We start from the raw sequence: 27,510 nt of genomic DNA on the forward strand, positions 1-27,510 counted from the left end.
AGCTCAGAATCTTACTTGATAAATGGGTCAGAAACACATGGAAACCTCCTTATATTTTATTTTTAAAAACATACCAACTTAAAAGTCCAAGCAAGACCCTGACCCAGTATACCACCTGAATATTAATTACTTTGGGGCTAAGTGTTTTCAGCAAAGTCATATGGCAGATGCTGGAGACTGATAAAATAAACATAGTCCCTAACCTCACTCAAGAGTCTGAGGGAGAATCAGGGAGACGGGCTTGCATGTGCTCCAAGCAAAGCAGCCGGGCCTTTGGAAGGGCAGATGGAGAAGGCGAGGGCTGACGGGCAGCACTGGCGGAGGGGGCATCCAGCAGGGAGCACAGTGGGGCTGTGGGCATTAAAAGTAGGCTGGAGCCATATGGTAAAGGCCCTCACTGGCAAACTTGAGAATCTGAACTTAAATTTTGTCAGTGGTAGAGAAGCATCTTTAGTGGTGGAGAACCACGTAAGGATTTTAAACAGAAGGGACAGTGACAAGAATGGTTTGGAGAAGACCAGGGACAAGGGGGAGAGGAAAAGCGTTCACCTCTTGCTGCTTGTCATGCCACTTAGGCTCTGATTCAGAACTGAGCTCACATTTCCTTTACTTTCAAAGTGCCTCTGCAGTCAGTATTTCTGCTTCCACCTTCTGCCCAGAGCCTTCTCCTCCGCCAGGGTCACTGGCCTCATCAGCCTCACTTGTCCACGGCCTTGGACAGTCTCCCTTCCTGGGCAGCTCCCACCGGCCTCCTGCTCAGTCATCCTACACCACTTCCTACAGCTCGCCTTTGAGAGTTGCTCGTATACCCCAGCCTTTCTTCTTCAGGTAATTCTTAATGTTTATTGAACAAATACAGTTATGTACTAGTTACAGATTGGTATCAAAATGGTATATGCTACACTAGTAAGCAACTCAACTGCCCCTTGCTTTCTCCTTGACAATCTGCCGAGGAGGGTGTGTGCATGTGAATGGGCACAAACGTGTCTTCTCAGTAGATATATAGATGGCAAGTCTTGAGACAGTGATGGTACCACTTACAGAAGTGTTCCTAAGTGAACCTAGATTTACTGCAGTGGAAAGCATGGAGGGCTGTGGAAATAGGCTGCCTGGGTCTAAATCCTAGCTCTACCATTTTCTGAGTGAATGTCTTGATCAGTTTGTGGCTTGTTTAGTTCCTATATCTATTAACCACCTCACAGTGTTGTCGTGAAGATTGAGTGAGATAATAAATGTGAAAACACATACAACAGGATCTGATATATGATAAGTACCCAATAACTATTAGCTGCTGTTATTATTATTATTGAATCCCAGTGTTAGCATGTTAGGTTCTACCTGTCTAACTTTAGTTTCTTAGTCCACAGATGCCAGCATGGTGTTTATGGCGGTGGGGTGGAAGTGCATTTAAATACCTTCTGTATACAACTGTCTAGGGCATTGTTTGCCTGGGGCCCAAAGATTTCAACTTGAGACCTTGTCTTCTAGTCAAGACAGATGTTCAAACTATTTCACTAAATTTCCAAGAATGTTTCCTCTGCCTCAAATATATACTCTCTTAACCTGAAATATTTGATCTCAGCTCTCTTCAAAGACAGCTCGTCTCAAGGGCTCTAAGAAGACTGCTCTTGAAGTATCCAGGCCCAGAGTGGTCTTGCCCTGGGGAAGGCAGAAGGCACATGTGCTGGTGCACTGGTCAGGCACGCATCCGCAGCCCTGGGCTACGGGGCTGGGGGCTCGCTGGAACTCCCAGGGAGCCAGAAGTATTTAGGACAAGGACCATGTCTTTGCCTCTTGAGAACTTTAGTACCTGGCACAGTGCTGTACATTTATAGAGGTTGCAGAAATGCTTATTTGATCAATACCCTTATGGCCTATTATCTTATCTATAAATATAGGAGGAATTATAATGCCCTCTACCTGAGGCTATTGATAACACTTCAGTGAACTAATGTTTGTTAAGCTCTTTGCATAGTGTTGGACACATAGAAAGTTCTTAGATGTTAGCATCTACTACACCTTCTATATTCAGTTCATGAGACTGTCTTGCTCCACTACGCTTTTTTGAACTTGCTTTTTTGGAATTCAGAACTTTGTAGCAATGAAACTCAATTAAAATACTATCCATATTCTATACATGAACAACACTAGAATGTTAGAAACGAAAAAAGACAAGAAAGCGAAAAAGGGAGAAGTAAGGAGTGGGGGAAGAAAGATACCTTATGCCATGTTTCTTATTTTCCTGAGCTGCGCTGGGTCCTTAAGCATCAACAGACTCAGAAATGCATTAATGCCAGAGCAAGAGAGGAGGAAATGGAGAGAGGCTTTCACACCTGGAGGTTATCTTGATAAAATTTTATACTACATTTGTTGTCTCCAGAAAACCCAAAGCCACATACAATTCTTTACTAGTAACAGAAGAGCTTCATTTCATATCCCACCAAGACCCCTGGTTCCATGGCCTCTAGCCCAGGGGAACCCCTCCCACCAGAGAAGTGAGCCCCTTCGGAAGGCACCAGAGAGTCAGCGTGGTGTGCAGGGCCTGGTTCTTGTGTGAGTGACACTAACGAATTGGCTATTCAAAAGGGGAGATGTGCCTCTGTTTCACTTACCCATTTATAATAGGGTTAAATAATGCAATTGCAGATAAAGAAAAGAGAAGTTTCTGCATTACAAAGGGTTTATATTGTCTTTTTGGTATAAAAACCAATATACTTCTAAATCTGCAAACTAAGATGGCTGCTGCCAGTACAACCCATTAAAAAAAACCAAAACAATGATTTTTAGATAGTTTAAGTTTCAAATCTAGATGCTACCTAGGCACTTGTCATCTGCCAATATGGGCTTAGAAAACAGATCTGTTTCTGATACTGTGCCTACTGGGAAGTTTCATGCTTCACCATTATTTTGTAAAGCTACCACTCTGTTAGAATGACCATACTCATGTGGGCCCAAAGATCATGCTTTTTTCCCCCTGAAAGAACAGAACAAGGACTTAATATTTCAACTCTTAATTTTTAAAAGTTATGACTGGAATTTACAAATGTAATAAGCAGAAGGGAATATCTTCAAGCATATCAAGTTGAGGCCATGATGGTCAGAAGACGCCTGCTTGATGTGGAAAACTCACAGGGGAGAAAGCCAAATCTTTACACATTTGTGTGTTTAGGATGAAAGAACCGAGTGAAGAAATCCTGGTTTGCTGGTGATCATATCCAGCTATAATTGGATAACGGTTCAATGGCAGAGTAACAAATAGAAGCTGCTTTTGTTTCTTTTTAACCCAAAGTCATCTTTAAAACAGTTGACAGCAAATGCAATTTTTCTTTTCTTCCTCCATTCCACAATCAAATGTATGCAAAATATACAAAAATTTTTGTTTTTAATGAAACACCTGCTTTAAAAAAAAAAACCACATACACACAAAAGCCTGTGTTCTTAACTACATATATTAAAGAGTTTTAGGTAAAGTAGCTTGTCATCTAACATGCCTTTGTGTTAAAGGAAAATGCTGAGGCTGCTGGTTTTGTGCACTATTTTTCAGATTAAAAAAAATTTAGCCCAAGAGATAAGAGTTGGATTTAGTAACTACACAGTCATTGCCTGCCCCACTTAAGTCACTAACACAGAATAGCACATGACTAATGAGTCTAACAAACTGGCACTAGTCAGTACACTTTAAGGAATAGTTTTGAATGGACATCTGCGTATAGACTACACATACCAATAAATAAGACACCTTTCAGCTTCAAAATAAAAGGGTGGGCATGAACCATTTAAAATCAAATGATACTAAGCCTCAAACAGCACCATTTTATTTATTAGAAAAATGTTTCCTAGTGGGAACATTATTCATTTTTCCTTCTGTGTAAGTTGGGTACTTAAGAGTCAGACAGCGCCTGGTCCTCTCAGCAATGTGAGCAATAGCATGTTCACTGTAAGCCTCATCCGCAAATGCAGATAGTAACAAGTACCTACCCTCAGGGGGTTGTGTGCAGGTCAGCTGGGATGTGAACTGCAGAGGCTGGGGAAGTGCCTGGCATCTGGGGCGTGCTCAGATTCCTGCCGCTGTTATCCTCTAGGTGGGACAGTCATTTACACTACTTGAAGAGAGTTTAGGTTTAGGCGGCTACCCTTGGCCTTCATTCTTTCTCTAGATTCCCTCTTCCTTGGGGAGAGCTCCTGACTCTGCTGGAGTGCACACTGCTCTCCACTAGAAGAGGAGGGCATCTGGGGACTGATCTTGGCTCTAGGGGTAGGCCCTAATTTAAGTCCTGACACATATACCTCTCCATCCCTATTGACTCATTTCTTAGACATGTTAAAGACATGTTAAGCCAAGCATAGATATTAAATCCTGCAATGGCATTCACAATTAGAAGCTGAAGATCTAGGTTCTAGGATCACTGGCCTCCTGCCCATCTTATTTTTCTTATAGGTCAAGGTTAGTACTGACTCTTTAAGAATGAATCCAGCCTGGGCTTAAAACTCAACCTTCGGCTAGAAAAGTGAAACTAAAAGTGGAATCTTTGTGAACAATCTTGCTTACCCCACCTGAATTTGGTTCTTACAGATAATTTCAGGGACATATAGTTTCACATTCCTATCCTAAATCTGTTGAACATTTTGTGTTTTGTGTAAATGCAGGAATCTTTTCAGTTTTGAGCATCTTCCGATGGTCACTGGTTCTGTGGCTCTTCAAAAAAGTTTCATTTTCTAGATGGAATGAAAACATGTTGACTTTCTATACAATTCTGACAATATCAGTGCATTAATAGATCAAATGTAAGATATGAATAACAGTATGCACTAAGGGCAGATATACATATACACATGTACATAGATGTATAAAACATGTGCCCTGAAAAAGATCTGTAAATTTTTTTAAATGGGGCCATACGGTACATACTGTTTTATAATTTATTTTTTCATGCTTTCCCATCCATGCCACTAATGATTTTCTAAAATATCATTTTATGGATGCATAATATATGATTTTACATATATATGTGAATTTTAAAATTTCCTTTGTTTTCACATGTTTAAATTGTTTCCATGTAAACAACATTTAAATTGATATCTTTGTAATTAATGATAATGATTTTCTAGGCTAAATTCCAGAAAGTTGAACTGCTGAATCAAAGAATATGAACACCTTAGCATAGGCTTTTGCTACCTATGGGATACTAACCCATGAAAAGATTATTTTAAACACACATGAGAAATGTGCTTTCTTTTCAACACTTTTACTAATACTTGGTATTATAATTTTTTAAAAGTTGCTGAAGTATATTATTTCTGTTTTAATTTATGTGTCTTTGATAAACAAGCTCATTAGATACATACCACTGGTAATAATCTTGCCTGTTTGGAAAATTCAGTTGTCTTATGGATTTCTGAGAGCCCTTATTTAGGGAAGGTTATTTGTCAATCATATATGTTGTAAACCTTTTATACTAATTCTGTCATCTGGCCACTAGTGTTTCCCTGGTCACAGTGAATTAATTTTGTTAGATATGCTGCTCTGTCAATGCAGCATAATTTCCTTTATCTAGTTCTTACAGGTCATTTGTCTAGTTCTGGCCAATTTGTAAAGTTCATTCTTTTTTTTTTTTTAATTGAAGTATCATTGATATACAATCTTATGAAGGTTTCAAATGAACAATACTGTGGTTTCAACATTCACCCATATTATCAAGCCCCCCCTCCCCACCCCATTGCAGTCACTGTCTATCAGTGTAGTAAGATGCTATAGAGTCATTACTTGTCTTCTTTGTGCTGGACTGCCTTCTCTGTGACCTACCTATATCGTGTGTGCTAATTATAATGTCCCTTAATCCCCTTCTCCCTCCCTGCCCACCCACCCTCCCCAACTCCTTCCCTTTGGTAACTGCTAGTCCCTTCGGAGTCTGTGAGTCTGCTGCTGTTTTGTTTATTCAGTTTTGCTTTGTTGTTATACTCCACAAATGAGGGAAATCATTTGGCACTTGTGTTTCTCCACCTGGCTTATTTCACTGAGCATAATACCCTCTAGCTCCATCCATGTTGTTGCAAAAGGCAGGACTTCTTTTCTTTTTATGGCTAAATAATATTCCACTGTGTATATGTACCACATCTTCTTTACCCACTCATCTACTGATGGACACTTGGGTTGCTTCCATATCTTGGCTATTGTAAATAGTGCAGTGATAAGCATAGTAGGGGTGTCTATGTCTTTTTGAATCTGGGATCTTGTTTTCTTCAGGTAAGTTCCTAGGAGTGGAGTTATTGGGTCAAATGGTATTTCTACTTCTAGTTTTTTGAGGAACCTCTGTATTGTTTTCCATAATGGTTGAACTAATTTACATTCCCACCAACAGTGTAGGAGGGTTCCCCTTTCTCTGCATCCTCCCCAGCATTTGTTGTTTCTTGTCTGTTGGATGTAGGCCAATCTAACTGGTGTGATGTGAAATCTCATTGTGGTTTTAATTTGCATTTCCCTGATGATTAGTGATGTGGGTAATCTTTTCATATGCCTGTTGGCTGTTCAGATTTTTTTGCAAAGCTCATTCTTCATCGTGGATTATTAATCCTCTCTGTCTGTATTCTTTGTTGCAAATATTTTCACAAACCCATGATTTATCACCTTTATTTATGGCATTTTTTCTGAAGTGTGTGTGTGTGTGTGTGTGTGTGTGTGTGTATTTATGTGTCTATATAAGTTTGTTTCTTTTTCTGTTACAGCTTTTGGATTCTTATTTTGGTCTTCCCTGTCCATAGATTGTATGTATACTTTATATTTTTCTGCAAGATGAAAAACATTTTTTTCCATTTAGTTTTATAACCTAGCTTGCTTTGAATAGACATTAGTTTTTCTAACATCCTTTATTAAACAACATTTCTCTCTACTGTTTTGAAATACCAACTTGGTCATATGTTAAATTATCAAATATATCTAGTCTCCCTTCTTTCTTCTGTTCCACTGATCTGCTTATTTCTGCTCCAAGCTCAGTGATTTCCTTGCTGACATGGTAGCTGGTAAGGCAAGTCTGCCCCATGTTTTCTTTTTCATGCTGTATTTGGTTCCTGCTGGCAACTGGTTTATAATGTAAATTTAAGAGCATTTATTCAATTCTAAAATAACAATCTCCCAACTTATCCTGAAATTGCATTTGTATTACGTTTACTTTATTAACTTTGAAAAAAACTGCTACTTTCACGTTGTCTTTTCACCCAAGAAAAAAAAGTATGCTTTTCATTTGCTCAAATCTTTTTTGTCTGTCTATAACATTCTGGTTTTCCTTACATTACTTCTGTGTTTTTTAAATAAAAATTCATCCCTAAATAATTTTATATTTTTGTCAGCATAGTGAATGGAGCATGTGTTCTACTTTTTGGCACTCACTGCTACAAAACAGAAAATCTGTATTTGTTGTATATTTACCTTGTATGTAGCCACCTTAAATTTCTTATAAAATCGAGTTGATTTTTCACAAGACTCTTTTTGACTTCTAGATTTCCTATGAGCAGCAAAAAACAGTTTTATGTTCAAATTTCTCATCTTTAAGGTACTCTTTTCTTGGTGCTTTCACTAGCATTTACTTGGTAACAAAAAGGACAGTTCTAACTTTAGCCAAAAGGCAGGCTTTAGTGCCTTAGCGTATGATATATTTACTGTTGTGTTTTGGTGAAATAGTATTATATTTAAGTAGTTAACTTCTATTTTGTTCTAGTTTTTATTAGGGATGGCTTAGGTTTATCAAAATACCTTTTCAGCATCTTTGAAGGGACAGAATGAAGCATATCAGAAATTGAAAAATAACAAAATTTTAGTGTGGTCTTCAGTATCTTTCTTAATAGGATAATTCCAGTAGATAAAAATTAAAGGGATTGAATAGTTGATACATTTGATTTAATTTTAGACCCACATGTCCCTCAAAAATATTTTAGAGGGGGTTGTATCAATGGAACACAAGTACTTGATTATTTATTTGTTGGCAAGAAGATTTAAATATATTTTGTAAAAATTCAGATTTTATAAGCCACATTCTCACATGAAAATTCCATAAAAATAAACATAAAAATGAAATACATCCCCTTTAAAAAAATACTTTTAGATAATCCATGGATGAAAGATAAACTCAAAAGGAAAAATTATGAACTACTTAAAAGGAATGAAAAAATGGAATCGGGGTTATAAGTGCAGGCTATACTCAATAATAAATGCTTCATTATTAAAGAAGAAAAATGAAAAAATTACTCATCTTGGAAACTGGGGAAGGGTAAAAAAGAATCAAAAGAGAAACAGGAAGAGAAAATTACTAAAGATAAATCAGTAAAGCAACAAAACTAATAATGAAAGAATAAGTATGAAAGTTATTCGAAAATATGAATAAAATACTAAACTCTGAATGTGAATGATGGGGGAAAAGGGCATACATATTTAAAGATGGCAAAACAAAATCATAAATACAGAAAATATTTAAAGGAATTAGAATATCAATCTACATGTGTGATAAAATCATGTAGATTTGCATACCATATATACTACAGATTTGCTTGATAAAAATTTGTGTTCAATTAAAAAATCATCAACTATCACTATTCAGTCTATTTTCACTAGAAATGCAACCTATATGTCATGCTGTGTAACTGGGACAAGGCACAGGTGCTAATTCTATAGGCAGGCCAGCCTAGCAGCTGTATTCACACATGTGTCATGTCTCCTTAACCACAGGGATTTCAAGGTGGAAGTCACAAAGCAAAAATAGACAGTAATGAAGAGAACACAGGTGGTATGAAGGAAAAGAGGTGAGAGTTCTAGATGCAAATTGTTTTCATTCCCAGCACCTATTAAGTACAACTGTCACTTACACTTGTACATTTGTAGACTGTTATTGATGATATGATTTTATTTTGCCAGTTATTCAAAAATTCATACTCTTTGTTTTCATTATTCTTTAAAAGAAAATCATGTGCTGAAATGTTGAGGGGTGAGATTCAAAATTCAATGTGAAAAATGAGCAATAACAAAATATAATTTATGCTATTGTTGGACTCAACAAATTTGTTTAGATGTTCCAAAACCCCCAGATGTGAATCAAAAACATATTAAAGGATTAGAAATGACAACACATACATACTCTACTTATTTCTGGTATTTGAATTAAATGAGATCAGAGACAGCACATTATTATAGTCTCTATGCTCTGATGTTAAAACTAAAGATGACTGAAGGTGCACTTGAACATTACTATTTATTGAGTGCCAGCTAAGACTAGGCATTATTAATTCAACATGTTCTCTATGGATACATACTCACTGTGTCAGACATAGCTGTAGGCATTTGGGGCACACTAGTGAACAAAAGGAAGATCTCTGTCCTTGTGGAGCTTATCAGGACATGGTCACTTCTAAATATTATGATATTGGTTGTAGAAACCGAGGCACAGAGAAGTCACTTGCTGAAGGTCACAGCTAATTAGTAGTCAGTTGTGTCTGACTCCAAAGCCTTTCGACTATGCTTTTCTATCTTCTAAGAACTGCATTTTAGGAACAGGAGCTACAAAGTCAAAATGACCTGATTTTGTGACTTACTAGCTACGTGAACTTGAGCGAGTTACAGAACATCTCTGGCTCCTCACTTGCAATCTGGGAATAATGCTTCCCTTGTGGGGTAGAAGAAACAAAAGAAGGTTGTGTTGGCCAGTTTATAAAGATAGTCTACTAGACTTTTACAGAAAGTTCTGTACTGCTAATGAAAGATCTTATTTTCATTCTTCAGGTTTCTTTAAATGCACTATATTTTCATTTTTTAAGCACATCAAACACATGCTCTGATTCAGAGTTTTGTTAGTTTTATACAAAGTATAAATGATTGGATCTTATGTACATCTGTGGAAAAAGTGAAGGTTCCTGTGGTTGGGATTCTCACCTGGCCCTGGTTGGCTTGCTCACTACACACTTGTGGACAATACATTGCTATTGACTATATAAAGAGCTCCGCCCTACTGTGCGACACGGTGGTACGGCTGCAAGTCTGCAGGAGAGCAGAGACTGAGACGGCTGCTGGGGCAGAGAGGCCCAGAGGCAGAGACCAGCTTGCTGTGTGCAGACTCGCTCTGAGCGCACGGGATTCTAGTGACTGACCTGCCAGTGTGGGAAAAAAGTTGGCTATAGACGCTTTCACCCCAAGAACGTTCTACCATCATTTCTTTGGTCACGTTGAATCCATAATGAACTTGTCTGGGGCTGAAATCCATTGAAAAGACAACATCTCTGTTACTCACTCCTGGATAATTGATTGGCCCACCAAATCTCAAGCTAGGCCCTACCATCTACTTTGTGGCAGCTCTCTAAACTACACTGGAGTGTCTAAGTTACTGCCTTAATCTAAAACATTTACGGGAATAATAATACAGCTCAAACTTGTAAGAAAGTAAAATGCCCTAAAGTGGAGTCTAACGTTACTTCTCTCTCTGTCTTTCTTGTGTATGAGGTTTTGCATATAAGAAAGAATTCTCTGCAATTTCATCCTTTTCTCCTTCGAGAGGAAAAGGAAGTTTGTGAGGATGAGGTAGTATTAGTGGGGTGGAGGGTCAGCTGTCTTCAAGAGTAAGATGATAGAGTAGAAGGTGAAGGTCTTTTCCTTGGCCCTGACTGCATGGGGAGCCACACTGGCCGGTCTCAGAGTGGCGACTGCCTCAGGCTCGTGCCACATTTCCTGGCCTAACCTTCTCCGTGGAAGACCACTCAGCAACCAGAAATCCCATTCAGGAAGCTTGACCTCAGCCTGGCTGAGCATTGAGGATTTCACTACAACAAGGCTTTCCTCATTATCCAGGCCTGCTCTGACCACGGCTGTATGCATCTACAGTAGAGGCTTATTAATCCTAAAGACCCTCTGGGTGATGGAAGGCATGTGGGCAGGATTTCTGAGCAGAGCTGTGAAGGTTGTGTCTCCCACTTCCTCTCTTTACCACCACCTGCTCATACTATGTTTCCCCATATGACCCAACTAAATATTCCCCTAGGGAAAGCAATTTATGGCCTTTGTACTCTTTAGGAGAAGTAAGCTATTTCATCCTTCCTCATTTTTGTACTTTGTTTTGCTGAGTCCTGTCAGGTAAACTATAAAGCGAGGTTGTGGGAGTGAAGAAACAGATCAATACAGGGAATATTCAAAACTTCACACAGTGAATTCTTAAACGCAAGTTCTCTGGATGTCTGTTTCTTCATGTGTGTGAAGGGTGCCACCACTGGGATGAAGACATAATCAGATAGGACTGTCCCTTCTTTTCTACTGAAAGGATAAAGCCATCAGGCTGTGTGGAGCTCAAGTGAAGGACAAAGGTCTCAGGTTCTTCTAAGATGGCAAAAGAACAGTAGTGGGCTCTATTCTTATAAAATATATGGAGTCTCTTTAAGTTTAAAATAAAACAAGAGAAAGAAAATGGACTTTATGTAGTTCAGAAAGATGTGTTTCAAAGAACAGAGCAGACATACTGCTAACAAAACTGTATACCATTTTGATACTTCTGGCCAAAAGAGGTTACATTTTCCCATTTTTTTTCTTTTTCTCTTCATACTTTTTTTTTGTACTTTTTCTTCTCTTTTTAAAAAACTATATGTAGATAAAGCTCAAAGACAGATGCTAATTTTACACTAAACTGGAAAATAACCCAAGTACTAGGCCTTTTTAAATGATCAGAGTATCTTCTCACAGGTGGCAGTCTATATTTGTAGACTTAGAATTCCTGGTTTTGAATAACTGTAGCCTCTGCCATATGCTCTTCGAGGCAGAAAACTCATTTTCTTGTATCCCAAGTAGTCTGGAAGCAATTGCTGATACGAGGAAGGGAACATTCTATATAGCAATGTTCTTTCTGTACATCTTATCCCTTCGATTAGACAGGATCAAAGATCCTTGTAAATATTTCACAATGTTCAATCAGAAATTCTTCAGTGTTGACAAACATCCATGGAGACATGGGCTGGGGAGCAGATAGTTAAGGATGAATTTATTTTCTAGTAAACTTTGTTGAGTTTTCATGAGAAAACAGGTCAGGGCTGATAACCTAGCCCAACTGTCTAGTAAATAACTTATAATTGAGCAGCAGAGAGGTGGGATCAGCAGAATTGGGGGACCACTAAGACACGGTAAGGAGCAGGCCCTTTCTTTGGAAATATTCAATAGGGGACAGGGAGTGAGTGGAGCAAAGTGCTTCCTTCTATGGATCAATTCCTAAAAACAGTCATTGGTGTAAATACTGGACTTTCTGTTTAAATTCAGTTATAAACGGATGGAGAGTCAACATCTGGATGAATAGCTACTGATCCTGAAATTAAACGTGGGAAAAGAACACATCAGGGAAGTGAGGAATTACATGTAGTGGGTTGAATAGTGTCTCCCCCCAAATTCATATCCACTGGAACTTCTGAGTATGACCTGATTTGGAAATAGGGTCTTTGCAGATATAATTAAGGTAAGGATTGAGATGAGATCATACTTGGATTAAGGTGGGCCTTAAATCCAGTGGGAATATCCTTATAAGAGACAGAAAAGGGCACACAGAGATACAAGATGTTCCTTTGAAGACGGAGGCAAAGACTGGAGTTAAGTACCACAAGCTAAGGAATGTCAGGAGCTAACAAGCTATAGAGGCAAGGGAGGATTCTCCCCTAGAGCTCTGGAGGAGGGGTGGGGGGCCCTGCCAGCACCTCGGTTTTGGACTCTGGCTTCCAGACTGTGAGACAATTAAGTCTGTCTTTTAAGCCACCAGGTTTGTGGTGATTTTTTTTTTTTCATGGCAACCTAGGAAACCACTACAGTACACATATAGAAATAGCGAATGTCAAGGATTGTTCTTTTTTTCCAAGTCTCCACTTTTGGGAAGGAAATTTCTAAACAGTTTTATTATAGTTTTGAGTTATGAAGATACACTTTGAGAGTAAAGAGCAAGGTTGACATACAGACAGTTACATGGAAAATGAAGACTTTATTTTCTGAATTTATCTGAACAGGTTGATTGCAGGTTCCTATGGAGAATGCACAGCTACTCTTATGGCCGTTCCTACAAACTGCAGAGACCTGCTCCTTAGTTAAAGAAGAGAGGTCTGGTTCTCAACCTGCAGTGGCCTAAGAACCATCTGGGGGGACCAGCTGAAAATGCAGAGTCCTGAGCTTCATTCCCAAAGACTCTCATTTCGTGTGTTCGGGTGAGAGCAAGCATCTGCATCTTAACAGGCACTTAGGAAATTCTGATCTGATGGAGAGGGTTGCAGGGATGTGCTCTGGAAAACACTGGGTTGTGTGGATGGTTCTAAGGAGAGACCAGGGGGGAGTTGTGTTTAAGAGCTTTGTTCTGGGATCAGATAAGAATTCACATTATACAGTGACTTAATCCTAACAGTAACTGCTCTAAGTTGTGTTCATATGGTGGAAGGTTTGATTAGGGTATTAGAAAGAGTTTATTCCTCCTTTGGGGCACTGAAAAGAGATCTTGCTGGATATGATTTCAGATGACTGTAAGAGAGCAATATGGTACAAAACAACTGCGACTGGGAAGAAAAAATATAAAATGGAAGAAAGAAGGCAAAGATCACTTCTGCCAACATTGCAGTTTTGTCTGAAAACCCTGGTGGCTTCTGGGTTTACCACTGAAAATTATCTCTTGCTGTATTTGGCATGTCCAATGTCAGAGTTGTGTGCCCTGGCGAGAGTGAAAGGAGTGGCTTCCTTGACCTTTAACTCAGCTTAGTTTCTCAATCCTTTACACACTCAAAAAAGAACAAAAAGAAAATTAGGTCCATGAGCCAAGTCCCCTCTTTATTAGTACTAGGATATTTAAAAAGTTTCATATTTATAGCACCTTCCTCAGTAGGATAATTGCAGGGGTGGGTGGGGGTGGGGCTTTAAGGAGAAAGACTGCTAACCCCTAATAGAGTTTTACTGACTAATGTGGGGTTAGCGGGTGGGAACTGAGTTTTGTGGTCTGTACCTGAAGGCTAAAGAGAAAGCTGTGACCTGCGTCTCAGAGCCATGTGGGATAGTAAGTTTTGTATCACCACTTTCCAACACTCACTCAGCGGAGGCTATACTTCACAGTGGGATTTTTAATGTTCCGGTGTTAATAAATAGTATGCGAAGACATATGGTTATTTTACCTCCCCCCCCCATTCCTAACAGCTCACTAGAGCAGAGATACTCAGAAAGGGGTAAGGTAGGGAGATGTGTTTGAAAAACAAACCCAAGTTATTGGGTGAAATATTCCTGGTCTCTCAACTCCACAGATCTTAAAATAACACTAAGTAGCCATATGTCAGTCTACATTAACATGACAGCACTTACTACCAGACGCTGGGTAGGACTTAGCACAAGTCCTAATCACTGCATGAAAAGGAAACAAAAGGCATACAAATTGAAAAGCACAGACAATATGACAGACGACAGAAAAGCTTTAGGAATCTATTGGAATAAATAAGTGGATTTAACAAGGTTGTGGAATACAAGTTCAGTATAAAAAAATTTATGTACTAGCAATGAACAATTAGAAGTTCAGTTTCAAGGGAAGTACACCATTTATAATATCATCAAAAATATGGGGATAATTTAACAAAATAGGTGCAAGACTGCAAACTACGAAACATTAAAATTTAAAAAGCCTAAATAATTTGAGGAATAGATTTGTTCATAGACTAAAAGGTTCAATAGTGTTAAGATGACATTTCTCCAAATTGATCCATAGGTTCAAAGTAATCTTAATTTATACAAGGCATACTATGAGTTTTGATTAACACACTGATTCTAAATTTTTTACAAACATGCAAAGGAACTGGAATAACAAAACAATTTTGAAAAAGAACAAAGTTGGAGACCTTACTGATTTCTGGGCTCACTTGTAAAGGTTCAGTAATGGAAACAGTGTAACACTGGAGGAAGGCTAGACATACAGAGAAATGGAACAGAACAGAGTCCAGGAAAAGAGTCACACTTACACTGATAATTCATTTTAAAGTTTGCCTGGATGATTTAATGGTCTTTTCAACAGTTGGGTATTGATATGCAAAGGTACAACAAATTTGATGCTTACCTCATACCATCTACAGAAAATAACTCAAAATGGGTCATAAGTCTAAACATAACACTTAAAACTACAAGAAAACAGGAAAAAATCTTTGTGACCTGGATTAGGCAATAATTTCTGAGATAGGACATAAAGAATCAAAACAATAAAGAAAAGAATGGAGCAATTGTACTTCATCAAAATTAAACACTTTGACTCCTCATAAAACAATGTTCGAAATGAAAAGGCAAGCCACAGATTAGGAAAAAAAATATTTGCAAACCGTACATATGATAAAGGACCTGTATTCAAAATATGTAAAAAACTCTTAGAACTCAGTAAGATAATCCAATTTTTAAGAATGGGTAAAAGAATAGGATTGACACATCACCAAAGAAGGTATATGAAAAGTAAAGTCCAGGAAAAGATGCCTAACATCCTTAGTTATTAGAGAAATACAAACTAAAACTGCAATGTCTATATAATTATTGAATCACTATGTTGCTATACATCCGAAACCAATATACTACCGTGTCTCAACTATATTCCAATTAAAAACATAATAATGAAATCACAGTAAGATACCAGTGCATGTCTAGAATTTAAAAAGCTGACAATACCAGGTTTTGGTTTTGACAATGTCACAGCTCCAGCATTGCTGATGAGAATGTAAGACAGTACAGCCACTTTGGAAAAGAGCTTGGCAGTGGCCCAGCAAGCACTCCCCTAGGTATATTTACCAAGAAAATATAAGCCCACCCAAATTCTTTTGTGCAAATGTTCGTAGCAATTTTATACATAATATTCTAAAACTGGAAGAGATCCCTCAATTGAATGTCCATCAATACATTTGTAGGTGGTAAACAAATTATAGTATACTTCATACCACAGAATACCACTCAGCCATAAAAAGGAATACACTGATATGTGCACAAAATAAACTGATACAGACAAAACTTAAAAGCATTACACTAAATGAAAGCCGGATACAGTAAACTACACACTGTTGAATTCCATTTATGTAAAAATCTAGAAAAGGCAAAAGTATAGTGACAGAGATCAACAGTTTCCAGAGACAAGGGTTCAGGGGAAAGGTCTGATTGCAAAGGAGGACATGTGGGAGAACTTTGGGGGTGACAGAATATTATATATTGTGACTATGGTAGTTATGTGACTCTCTGCATTTATCAAAACACATCTAATTTTACACTTAAAATGTACTTGCATTTTACAGCAAGTAAACACTGCACCTCTGAAAGCTGTTTTTCAGAGCTTCTCAAACATGTGCCCTAAAAAGTATTTAAAGTGGTAAAATATCACAAATTTGTAGTGTCTGTATAGTCTAAATAGAGCTTTATTGAGGCTGGTTGGATTCTCATCAAACCAAATGTTAGAAAACAAAGTATTTAAGGTTTGAAACAAACCCCAAATTTATTCACAGGCACTGATTTTTAATGGTTTCTTCGGTATTAGCATTTTATTGGAAACAGAACATTTTCCTATTCATTCAAATAAACAACATATCCATAAGCTTTGTATTACTGTTCTGCACCATTTTTTCCTTCCCTGGCTAACGCATGGTATAAGTCCCTAATTAAGGAATTACTCTAAGTGCAACCTGACATTTTAAAATTTCTACCACCCCAATTTCTTTCAGGGTCACAAATAATACCTAAAATGTTTTCTTGCTTACTAACTGGAGAGGCAAAAGATTGAATCCACATTCTTCTGAAGCAATTACAGATAATTCAATTCGAATTGACAAAAAAAAAATAAAGATAAGACAAGTAGGAGACAATGTATCTTGAGATAAAAATTTTAGAAGCAGGCATCCCTAATTTATTATATTAATCCAGTGGTAGCAGGGCTTCAGGTTTATCAAAGTACACCCCCGTCCCCCATACCCTTCAACACTACAGAATCAGTATAGCATCTAATCTGCTTAATTTTGGAGGACATATTTCTGCTTTTACTCAACACTATGACATAGAAACTTATAAAACATCGGAAACCCACTGTAACCTTCCCACTGCCAAATACTCCCACCACCCACCCCCAAACAATCCTCTGACATGCCACAGCAAGTCAACAGCACCTCGCATGGTGTCAGATCAGCGATGCACAGCAGCTGCAGATGAGGCTGGGTCTAGGCAGAACTGTGAAGGACCCAGAGGTGATCGCTACTCTTCTCTGGGTGCCTGAGGCTCCTGCTCAGTGACCTACCGCCCTCTCCTCCTCTACTCCACAGGGGAGGGTCTTGATTTAGTCCCTTACATGACTTTCATAAGAGGAAATTTCCAGAAGTCTTAACATTTTTACCAGTCTTAAGACATATCTAGAAAGTAGTAAGTGATTTCGTGTTATGGATGTATAATTCACCTGTCCCTGGTAAAAGTTCTCTACCACAGCGCCATAAAGCAAATAAATGAAATAAACTGAATTTGAATACCCAGGTCCTAAGGTTTTATATTCCCTTTCACTTTACCCATTTACAAAACTGCTCTGGCTACTGACGTTCTTTCAGTTTGCTGCCTTACCCCGACCCGTCAGCAACTTACTTGAGTGTACTGGACAGGTTTTGGTGGGGAGTATTTGATATTTTGGGCTAGTGGGAGTCCTTGGCATATTCCTGATTATTAGCCAAAAGTGGGTCCTTGGTACTGCTGTGCAATCGCACTTATTTCCTCAGTCCATTCTGTGTCCCATCCACCCTGGTTTGAATATTTCATGTCTTTGTTTTTTTGTCAAACCTCCACTACTTCCTTGCTATCCCTCATTTTCATCCTATTTCCCTGAGAAATCATAAACTTTCACGAGCTGTTACCACCCGGGTCATCTACCATCTATTTCCATGCAAGATCATATACTTACCTTCTGTTTTATATGGGTGATATGTCCACATTCATATTCTGGGCCAAACCTTACACCCATGTGCTGTATCTTATCTCCTCTCAAGTCCTCAGTGATATTGTTCCAGTAATTTCCCCTCTCCTACATCAATTTCCCCTTTAATCAGTCATTCCTGTCTTGCTTGTCCACATGCTTATAATTTCTCCCATTGTTCCCTCTTGTCCCACAGCTCCTCCCAGCTCCCACTCATTTCTCTGCTCACCTGCACAGCCAAACTACCTGAGTGGTCTGTGCTCACTGTCTTCAGTCTTCCTCTCTCATTAAGCATTTGCCCTCACCAAACTGTTCTTGAGGTCACTGGTGACCTTCACAGAAGCAAATCCAATGACTCCCTCCCTCCTTGAAAAACTTTACTTGCCTTTCTGCCCATATTTCTCAATGGTTTTCCAGTTTCACTATCCATTCTCAAGTCTCCTTTGCAGGCTGATCTCTTCCAGCCTTAAAGCTTGAAATATGCCAAATACATGCTGCTGCCTCCCAAATCTGTATGTTCAGACTCTCTCTCACCCTTCCAGAGTCATATATTTGGCGACTAACCTCACATCTCCTTCTTGCACATCTAAGTAGTACCTCCGGCTTAACAAGGCCCAGACAGAACTTCTTCCTGATCTTGCCCCCAAAACCTGTACTTCCCTCAGTTTTTGTCTCAATTAGAGGCAAAACTGGTCTTTCCTCCAGCTCAGGCCAGCAACCTTGAAGTCATCCTTGTTTCCTCTCTCATACTACACACCCACTCCATCAGGGTCCTACTGGCTCTGCCTTAAAGTATATCCGGGATCCAGCCAGTTCTTAATACCCCACTGATTTTACTCCAGCCACCACCTCTCTCACCTGGATCACTGCAGTTATCTTCTTAACTGGCTTCCCTGTTTGCCCACCCTTCCTACTACAGATTTTTTTCAATGTAACAGTCATCATTTCATGTTAGTCATTACATTATAACCTGCTTTGTCCCCTCACCCCAGTGGCCAGCTATCTCATGCAGAGGGAACACCGAAATCCTTACGATGATCTCCAAAGCGCTGTACTGCCTGACAACTGTTCCCTTCCTGCCCTCGTAATTTACTACTACTCGCGCTCTGCTCCAGCCACACTGAGTTTCGTGTTCTTTGAACACACCAGGCACACTCCCATCTCAGGACCTGTGCTATTCTTCTACCTGAGATGTCCCCCAGTTTACCTCTTCAGGGGGCCCCTGAGTACCCTATTTAAAATGGTAGCCTTTCCTCTTCCCTGATTTATGTTTGTCTGTAAGGGTTTATCATCATCTGACATACTATATATTTTATTTGTGGTCTGTCTGCTTCCTGCTAAAATAAAAGTGCCACAGGGTAGTGATTTTTGTCTTATTTTATTCACTGCTGTATCCCCAGTGCTGCTTCATTGTGCTCAGTAAATATCTGTTTACTGAATAACTTGACTGAGCAGAGAAAGGGAAACTGAGCTGAGCTTCCCTCTCTGGTGTATTTCTGCTTGGAGGAGAGCCTGAGAGCAGAGCCTTTGCTAGAAGCTTGCAGTAGAAGGGAGCATGGGGAGACTGTAGCTGGAGAATAATTGTGATTAATGGCCTTCCAGGCCATAGGAGAGAAGGGAGACAGGAGTAGACGCGTCTCTTCTTCCAGGAGCATCAGACATTCTTTGTAAAGCCTTAACTATTCTGTGGCTCTGTTTGAACAATCACTGCTATAGGACTGTTAAAGCACTAGTATTCTTCATGAGTTTTCAGCAGCCTGAGCTGGTTGATGGTTTTGGTTGATATGCTGGGAAATCAAGATCATTATGTATGTGAGGGTGACAGAAGGCCAGGGAGCTAACTGACCTGCAGCAGAATATCCACAGGGTGCCAAAAGGATAGGAAGCAATGGGGATGTGTGCCGCTGTAGGTTTAAAGAACTGAGTGTGATTTTCTACCCCTCTCCCACTACCTTCAAAGTCCCAAACATTATCTAGTTTCTGGCATATGTGAGAATGTTAAGTACACAATGCTATTTTTACACTGAAATTCATTCCTGAAACTCTGGAATGCAATGCCGAGTGCTTCTGTATCATTTCTCTCTGATAACAAAAGGCACTTCATTAAGCATGCTGGAATGCAGCCTCTTCATTAATTGAGGTGTTGTTATAGAAGCTTTTGTTTCCTAATCAACTCTCAAAAATGTCTTTAAATAGAACCACCAACCTCCTCAAAGCAAGCCTCGAAATTCTCTACTGTGATATTTTTTCTTTCTGTCCATGAGACACATGGGGTTCCCAGCAGCTTGAAAAAAACTTGGGAGCTAGCATTTCCATCAGCCCAAATATTACTCTGAAACCAGTAATTGCTGCCTTACTTACAACAGGACACTTCTGTTTATGCTCTTCCCTCTCTCCAACCCCCAAGCTGGGGGTGGAGGTGGGTCTCTTCTGAAAATGACCATAGTATTACATCATTTTCAGAGTTTCAGTCTGTTAGTTCACGTGGCCTGTTAACCGTTCGCGAGCTGCCTTTGCTGACCCAGACAGGGTCTAAGGTCACTTGGCTAAATTCAGGTGTATCACAAGTGCTGCAACAGCTGCCACGCAAAATGATCCACTGATTCTGTGTTAGTAAAATACTGAACCTAGAGCATTGCTGTGTTCCTTGAGTTTGGGAATCAATTTTCATTCCAACTAACTGGTTGTATATTCAGACTCTCACCTTTCCAAGAGTCACACCTTTGCTGCTGCTGAGCTTCTTAGAACTCCTCAAACCAATCTTGGTAGGTGGAGCCAACATGGCAGCGTGAGTAGGACAGTGGGAATCTCCTCCCAAAAACATATATATTTTTGAAAATACAACCAATACAACTAATCCTAAAAGAGAGACCAGAAGACACAGGACAACAGCCAGACTACATCCACACGTGTGAGAGCCCAGCGACTGGTGAAAGGGGTAAGATACAAGCCCCGGCCCGGCGGGACCTGAGCACACCTCCCCCCAGCTCCCGGCGGGAGAAGAGCAGGCAGAGCGGGAGGGAGAGGGAGCCCAGGACTGCTAAACACCCAGCCCCAGCCACCCGCAACAGAGCGCAGACACAGTGCATGCGTGGAGGGCTGAAAACTAGGGAAATAGGGCAGCAAGACCTCTGAGCTGGTTCCGAAGCTGATGCCCCTGTGACAAAGAAAAGCGAGTGCTTTTTGAAAGTCTTAAAGGGACAGGGACTTAACAGCTAGACGGAAACAACACAGGTCACAGCCCAGTGGCTGGAAATTACAGGGAAAACCAGGCACACTAACCCTCTGGGCAACAGCTCTGAGACCCCTCACAGAGGTAAACAGCCAAACATCCCCCCTGTCCATTACCCCTCCCAGCACTGCGAAAGCAGAGAAACAGCCTAAGGCAAACCACGCATCCATATCGGCCGGGAAAGACACAAAGACCCAGCCTACATGCAATTACCCAACAAAAGCCACTAGGGGTTGCAGTTGTCCCAGTAAAAAAAGGCCAGTAGCAAGTGAAAAGTTTGGCCCTCCCAGCTGACAGGCAATAGCACCTGTCAACATGAAAAGGCAAAAAAATATGATCCAGACAAGACTAACCCAGACAGCTTCGGCATCTGCTACATCTTCCCCTGAGAAGGAACCTGGGGAGATAGATTTAGCCAGTCTTCCTGAAAAAGAATTCAAAACAAAAGTCATAACCATGCTGATGGACTTGCACAGAAATATGCAAGAACTAAGGAAGGAGAATACACAAATAAAACAAGCTCTGGAAGGACTTCAAAACAGAATGGACGAGATGCAAGAGACCATTAATGGACTAGAAAACAGAGAACAGGAACGCAGAGAAGCTGATGCAGAGAGAGATAAAAGGATCTCCAGAAATGAAAGAATTTTAAGAGAGCTGAGTGACCAATCGAAACGGAACAATATATGCATTATAGGGGTACCAGAAGAAGAAGTACAGAGAAAAAGGGATAGAAAGTGTCTTTGAAGAAATAATTGCTGAAAACTTCACCAAACTAGGGGAAGAAATGGCCTCTCAGACCAGAGAGGTACACAGAACTCCCATGACAAGGGATCCAAGGAGGGCAACACCAAGACACATAATAATTAAAATGGCAAAGATCAAAGACAAGGACAAAGTATTAAAGGCAGCCAGAGAGGAAAAAAAGGTTACCTACAAAGGAAAACCCATCAGGCTATCATCAGACTTCTCAACAGAAGCCCTACAGGCCTGAAGAGAATGGCATGATATACTTAATGCAATGAAACAGAAGGGCCTCGAACCAAGACTACTGTATCCAGCACGAATATCATTTAAATATGAAGGAGGGATAAAACAATTCCCAGACAAGCAAAAGTTGAGGGAATTTGCCTCCCACAAACCACCTCTACAGGGCATCCTACAGGGACTGCTCTAGATGGGAGCACTCCTAAAAAGAGCACAGAACAAAACACCCAACATATGAAGAAGGGAGGAGGAGGAATAAGAAGGGAGAGAAATAAAGAATCAACAGACCGCGTTAATAGTAGCTCAACAAGCGAGTTAAGTTAGACAGTAAGATACTAAAGAAGGTAACCCTGAACCTCTGGTAACCACAAACTTAAAGCCTGCAATGGCAATAAGTTCATACCTTTCAATAATCACCCTAAATGTAAATGGACTGAATGCACAATCAAAAGACACAGAGTAACAGAATGGATAAAAAAGCAAGATCCATTCATATGCTGCTTACAAGAGACTCACCTGAAACCCAAAGACATGCACAGACTTAAAGTCAAGGGATGGAAAAAGATATTTCATGCAAACAACAGAGAGAAGAAAGCAGGTGTTGCAATTCTGGTATCAGACAAAACAGACTTCAAAATAAAGAAAGTAACAAAAGACAAAGAAGGACATTACATAATGATAAAGGGCTCAGTCCAACAAGAGGATATACCCATTATAAATATATATGTACCCAATACAGGAGCACTAACATACCTGAAACAAATACAAACAGAACTAAAGGAGGAAATAAAATGCAATGCATTCATTCTAGGAGACTTCAAAGGGACCACTCACTCCAAACGACAGATCCACCAGACAGAAAATAAGCAAGGACACAGAGGCATTGAACAACACACTAGAACAGATGGACCTAATAGACATCTATAGAACTCTACACCCAAAAGCAACATGATCCACATTCTTCCCAAGTGCACATGGAACATTCTCCAGAATAGACCACATACTAGGCCACAAAAAGAGCCTCAGTAAATTCCAAAAGACTGAAATCCGACCAACCAACTTTTCAGACCACAAAGGCATAAAACTAGAAATAAACTGTACAAAGAAAGCAAGAAGGCTCACAAACACATGGGGGCTTAACAACACACTCCTAAATAATCAATGGATCAATGACCAAATCAAAATGGAGATCCAGCAATATATGGAAACAAATGACAACAACACTAAGCCCCAACTTCTGTGGGACACAGCAAAAGCAGTCTTAAGAGGAAAGTATATAGCAATCCAAGCATATTTAAAAAAGGAAGAACAATCCCAAATGAATGGTCTAATGTCACAATTATCGAAATTGGAAAAAGAAGAACAAATGAGGCCTAAGGTCAGCAGAAGGAGGGACATAATAAAGATCAGAGAAGAAATAAATAAAATTGAGAAGAATAAAACAATAGCAAAAATCAATTAAACCAAGAGCTGGTTCTTCGAGAAAATAAACAAAATAGATAAGCCTCTAGCCAGACTTAGTAAGAGGAAAAGAGAGTCAACACAAATCAACAGTATCAGAAATGAGAAAGGAAAAATCATGACGGACCCCACAGAAATACAAATAATTATTAGAGAATACTATGAAAACCTATATGCTAACAAGCTGGGAAACCTAGGAGAAATGGACAACTTCCTAGAAAAATACAACCTTCCAAGACTGACCCAGAAAGAAACAGAAAATCTAAACAGACCAATTACCAGCAATGAAATTGAAGCGGTAATCAAAAAACTACCAAAGAACAAAACCCCTGGGCCAGATGGATTTACCTCGGAATTTTATCAGACATACAGGGAAGACATAATACCCATTCACCTTAAAGTTTTCCAAAAAATAGAGGAGGAGGGGATACTCCCAAACTCATTCTATGAAGCTAACATCACCCTAATACCAAAACCAGGCAAAGACTCCACCAAAAAACAAAACTACAGACCAATATCCCTGATGAACGTAGATGCAAAAATATTCAAAAAATATTAGCAAACCGAATTCAAAAATACATCAAAAGGATCGTACACCATGACCAAGTGGGATTCATCCCAGGGATGCAAGGATGGTACAACATTTGAAAGTCCATCAACATCATCCACCACATCAACAAAAACGAAGACAAAAACCACATGATCATCTCCATAGATGCTGAAAAAGCATTTGACAAAGTTCAACATCCATTCATGATAAAAACTCTCAGCAAAATGGGAATACAGGGCAAGTACCTCAACACAATAAAGGCCATATATGATAAACCCACAGCCAACATTATATTGAACAGCGAGAAGCTGAAAGCTTTTCCTCTGAGATCGGGAACTAGACAGGGATGCCCACTCTCCCCACTGTTATTTAACATAGTACTGGAGGTCCTAGCCATGGCAATCAGACAAAACAAAAAAATACAAGGAATCCAGATTGGTAAAGAAGAAGTCAAACTGTCACTATTTGCAGATGACATGATACTGTACATAAAAAACCCTAAAGACTCCACCCCAAAACTACTAGAACTGATATCGGAATACAGCAAAGTTGCAGGATACAAAATCAACACACAGAAATCTGTGGCTTTCCTATACACTAACAATGAACCAACAGAAAGAGAAATCAGGAAAACAACTCCATTCACAATTGCATAAAAAAAATAAAATACCTAGGAATAAACCTAACCAAAGAAGTGAAAGACTTATACTCTGAAAACTACAAGTCACTCTTAAAAGAAATTAAAGGGGACACTAACAGATGGAAACTCATCCCATGCTCGTGGCTAGGAAGAATTAATATCGTCAAAATGGCCATCCTGCCCAAAGCAATATACAGATTTGATGCAATCCCTATGAAACTACCAGCAACATTCTTCAATGAACTGGAACAAATAATTCAAAAATTCATGTGGAAACACCAAAGACCCCGAATAGCCAAAGCAATCCTGAGAAAGAAGAATAAAGTAGGGGGGATCTCACTCCCCAACTTCAAGCTCTACTATAAAGCCATAGTAATCAAGACAATTTGGTACTGGCACAAGAGCAGAGCCACAGACCAATGGAACAGACTAGACAATCCAGACATTAACCCAGACATATATGGTCAATCAATATTTGATAAAGGAGCCATGGACATACAATGGCGAAATGACAGTCTCTTCAACAGATGGTGCTGGCAAAACTGGACAGCTACATGTAGGAGAATGAAACTGGACCATTGTCTAACCCCATATACAAAAGTAAACTCAAAATGGATCAAAGACCTGAATGTAAGTCATGAACCCATTAAACTCTTGGAAAAAAACATAGCAAAAACCTCTTAGACATAAACATGAGCGACCTCTTCTTGAACATATCTCCCTGGGCAAGAAAAACAACAGCAAAAGTGAACAAGTGGGACTATATTAAGCTGAAAAGCTTCTGTACAGCAAAAGACACCATCAATAGAACAAGAAGGATCCCTACAGTATGGGAGAATATATTTGAAAATGACACATCCGATAAAGGCTTGACGTCCAGAATATATAAAGAGCTCACACGCCTCAACAAACAAAAAACAAATAACCCAATTAAAAAATGGGCAGAGGAACTGAACAGACAGTTCTCCAAAAAAGAAATACAGATGGCCAACAGACACATGAAAAGATGCTCCACATCGCTAATTATCAGAGAAATGCAAATTAAAACTACAATGAGGTATCACCTCACACCAGTACGGATGGCTGCCATCCAAAAGACAAACAACAACAAATGTTGGCGAGGCTGTGGAGAAAGGGGAACCCTCCTACACTGCTGGTGGGAATGTAAGTTAGTTCAACCATTGTGGAAAGCAGTATGGAGGTATATCAAAATGCTCAAAACAGACTTACCATTTGACCCAGGAATTCCACTCCTAGGAATTTACCCTAAGAATGCAGCAATCAAGGTTGAGAAAGACCAATACACCCCTATGTTTATCGCAGCACTATTTACCATAGCCAAGAATTGGAAGCAACCTGAATGTCCATCGATAGATGAATGGATAAAGAAGATGTGGTACATATACACAATGGAATACTACTCAGCCATAAGAAAAGGGCAAATCCTACCATTTGCAGCAACATGGATGGAGCTGGAGGGTATTATGCTCAGTGAAACAAGCCAAGCGGAGAAAGAGAAATACCAAATGATTTCACTCATCTGTGGAGTATAAGAACAAAGAAAAACTGAAGGAACAAAACAGCAGTAGAACTACAGAACTCAAGAATGGACTAACAGGTACCAAAGGGAAAGGGACTGCGGAGGATGGGTGGGTAGGGAGGGATAAGCGGGGGGGAGAAGTAGGGGGGTATTAAGATTAGCATGCATGGGGGGGTGGGAGAAAGGGGAGGGCTGTACAACACAGAGAAGACAAGTAGTGATTCTACAACATTTTGCTATGCTGATGGACAGTGACCGTAAAGGGGTTTATAGGGGGGACCTGGTATAGGGGAGAGCCTAGTAAAGATAATATTTGTCATGTAAGTGTAGATGAATGATAACAACAACAACAAAAAAATCAGTTCCTGTGTGGTGACCTCCAATGAGTTCTACACAATGGTATAAAGGGCATATAAAAGTGTAGGCAAAGGGTCTGTTTGTGTTTATACAGAGGATCAAAGCCTAATTTGGCTACCCCGAAAATGAACTAAGATACGATATGAAAAAGAACTTCCAACATCAGCACTCTCTGGAGGACTCATGCCAGAAGATGATCATCAAAAGACCCCAACAAAGATCCACGCACTGCTACAGGTGTAGATGCACTCATCCCACCAGCTCCTGGACTTGCATGGGAATGAAGGAGATATCTAAGCTGGCCTGTGCATACAGTAAAACAACGAATTTGACTGAATCTATACTGTTGGAACTCAACCAAGAATTAGGAGAAGTGCAAATTGTAGCACTCCAAAATCTTACAACTACAGACTATTTACTGTTAAAAGAACATATGGCATGTGAACAGTCCCCAGGAATGGGTTGTTTTAATTTGTCTGATTTCTCTCAGACTGTTCAAGTTCAGTTGGACAATATCCACCATATCACAGATAAGTTTTCACAAATGCCTAAGGTGCGTAACTGGTTTTCTTGGTTTCACTGGAGATGGCTGTTAATTACAGGTATGCTTTGGTTATGTAACTATACTCCTATTATGTTAATGTGTGTACGTAATTTAATTAGTAGTTTAAAACCTATACATGCTGAAGTTACTCCACAAGAAGATACGTCAAAGAAATAATCAATCTTCCCATGTTTTCTACCGCCTGCTACTTCTATAGCTTTTCTTCTTCCTTCCTAATTACAACCCCTAAATAGAATTCATGCCTCATTTCA

The 27,510-nt window shown here is 39.6% G+C and overlaps 1 protein-coding gene and 1 long non-coding RNA gene across 4 annotated transcripts in view; one reads left to right on the forward strand and one right to left on the reverse strand.

Annotated features, from left to right (window-relative positions):
• The window catches only part of LOC118921653 (uncharacterized), a 74,018-nt gene that overhangs the window by 30,359 nt on the left and 16,149 nt on the right, over nucleotides 1–27,510 (forward strand). The window contains exon 2 of the long non-coding RNA XR_005028442.2: nucleotides 8,717–8,790. This is a non-coding gene — a long non-coding RNA (uncharacterized LOC118921653). The remainder of the gene's footprint in view (nucleotides 1–8,716; nucleotides 8,791–27,510) is intronic.
• LCLAT1 (lysocardiolipin acyltransferase 1) overlaps nucleotides 1–27,510 on the reverse strand; it is a 266,456-nt gene that overhangs the window by 4,452 nt on the left and 234,494 nt on the right. The gene's annotated exons all lie outside the window — the stretch shown is intronic.

The sequence above is a fragment of the Manis pentadactyla genome, chromosome 2 (genome assembly GCF_030020395.1).
Source record: "Manis pentadactyla isolate mManPen7 chromosome 2, mManPen7.hap1, whole genome shotgun sequence".
In the NCBI taxonomy this organism is placed as follows: Eukaryota; Metazoa; Chordata; class Mammalia; order Pholidota; family Manidae; genus Manis; species Manis pentadactyla.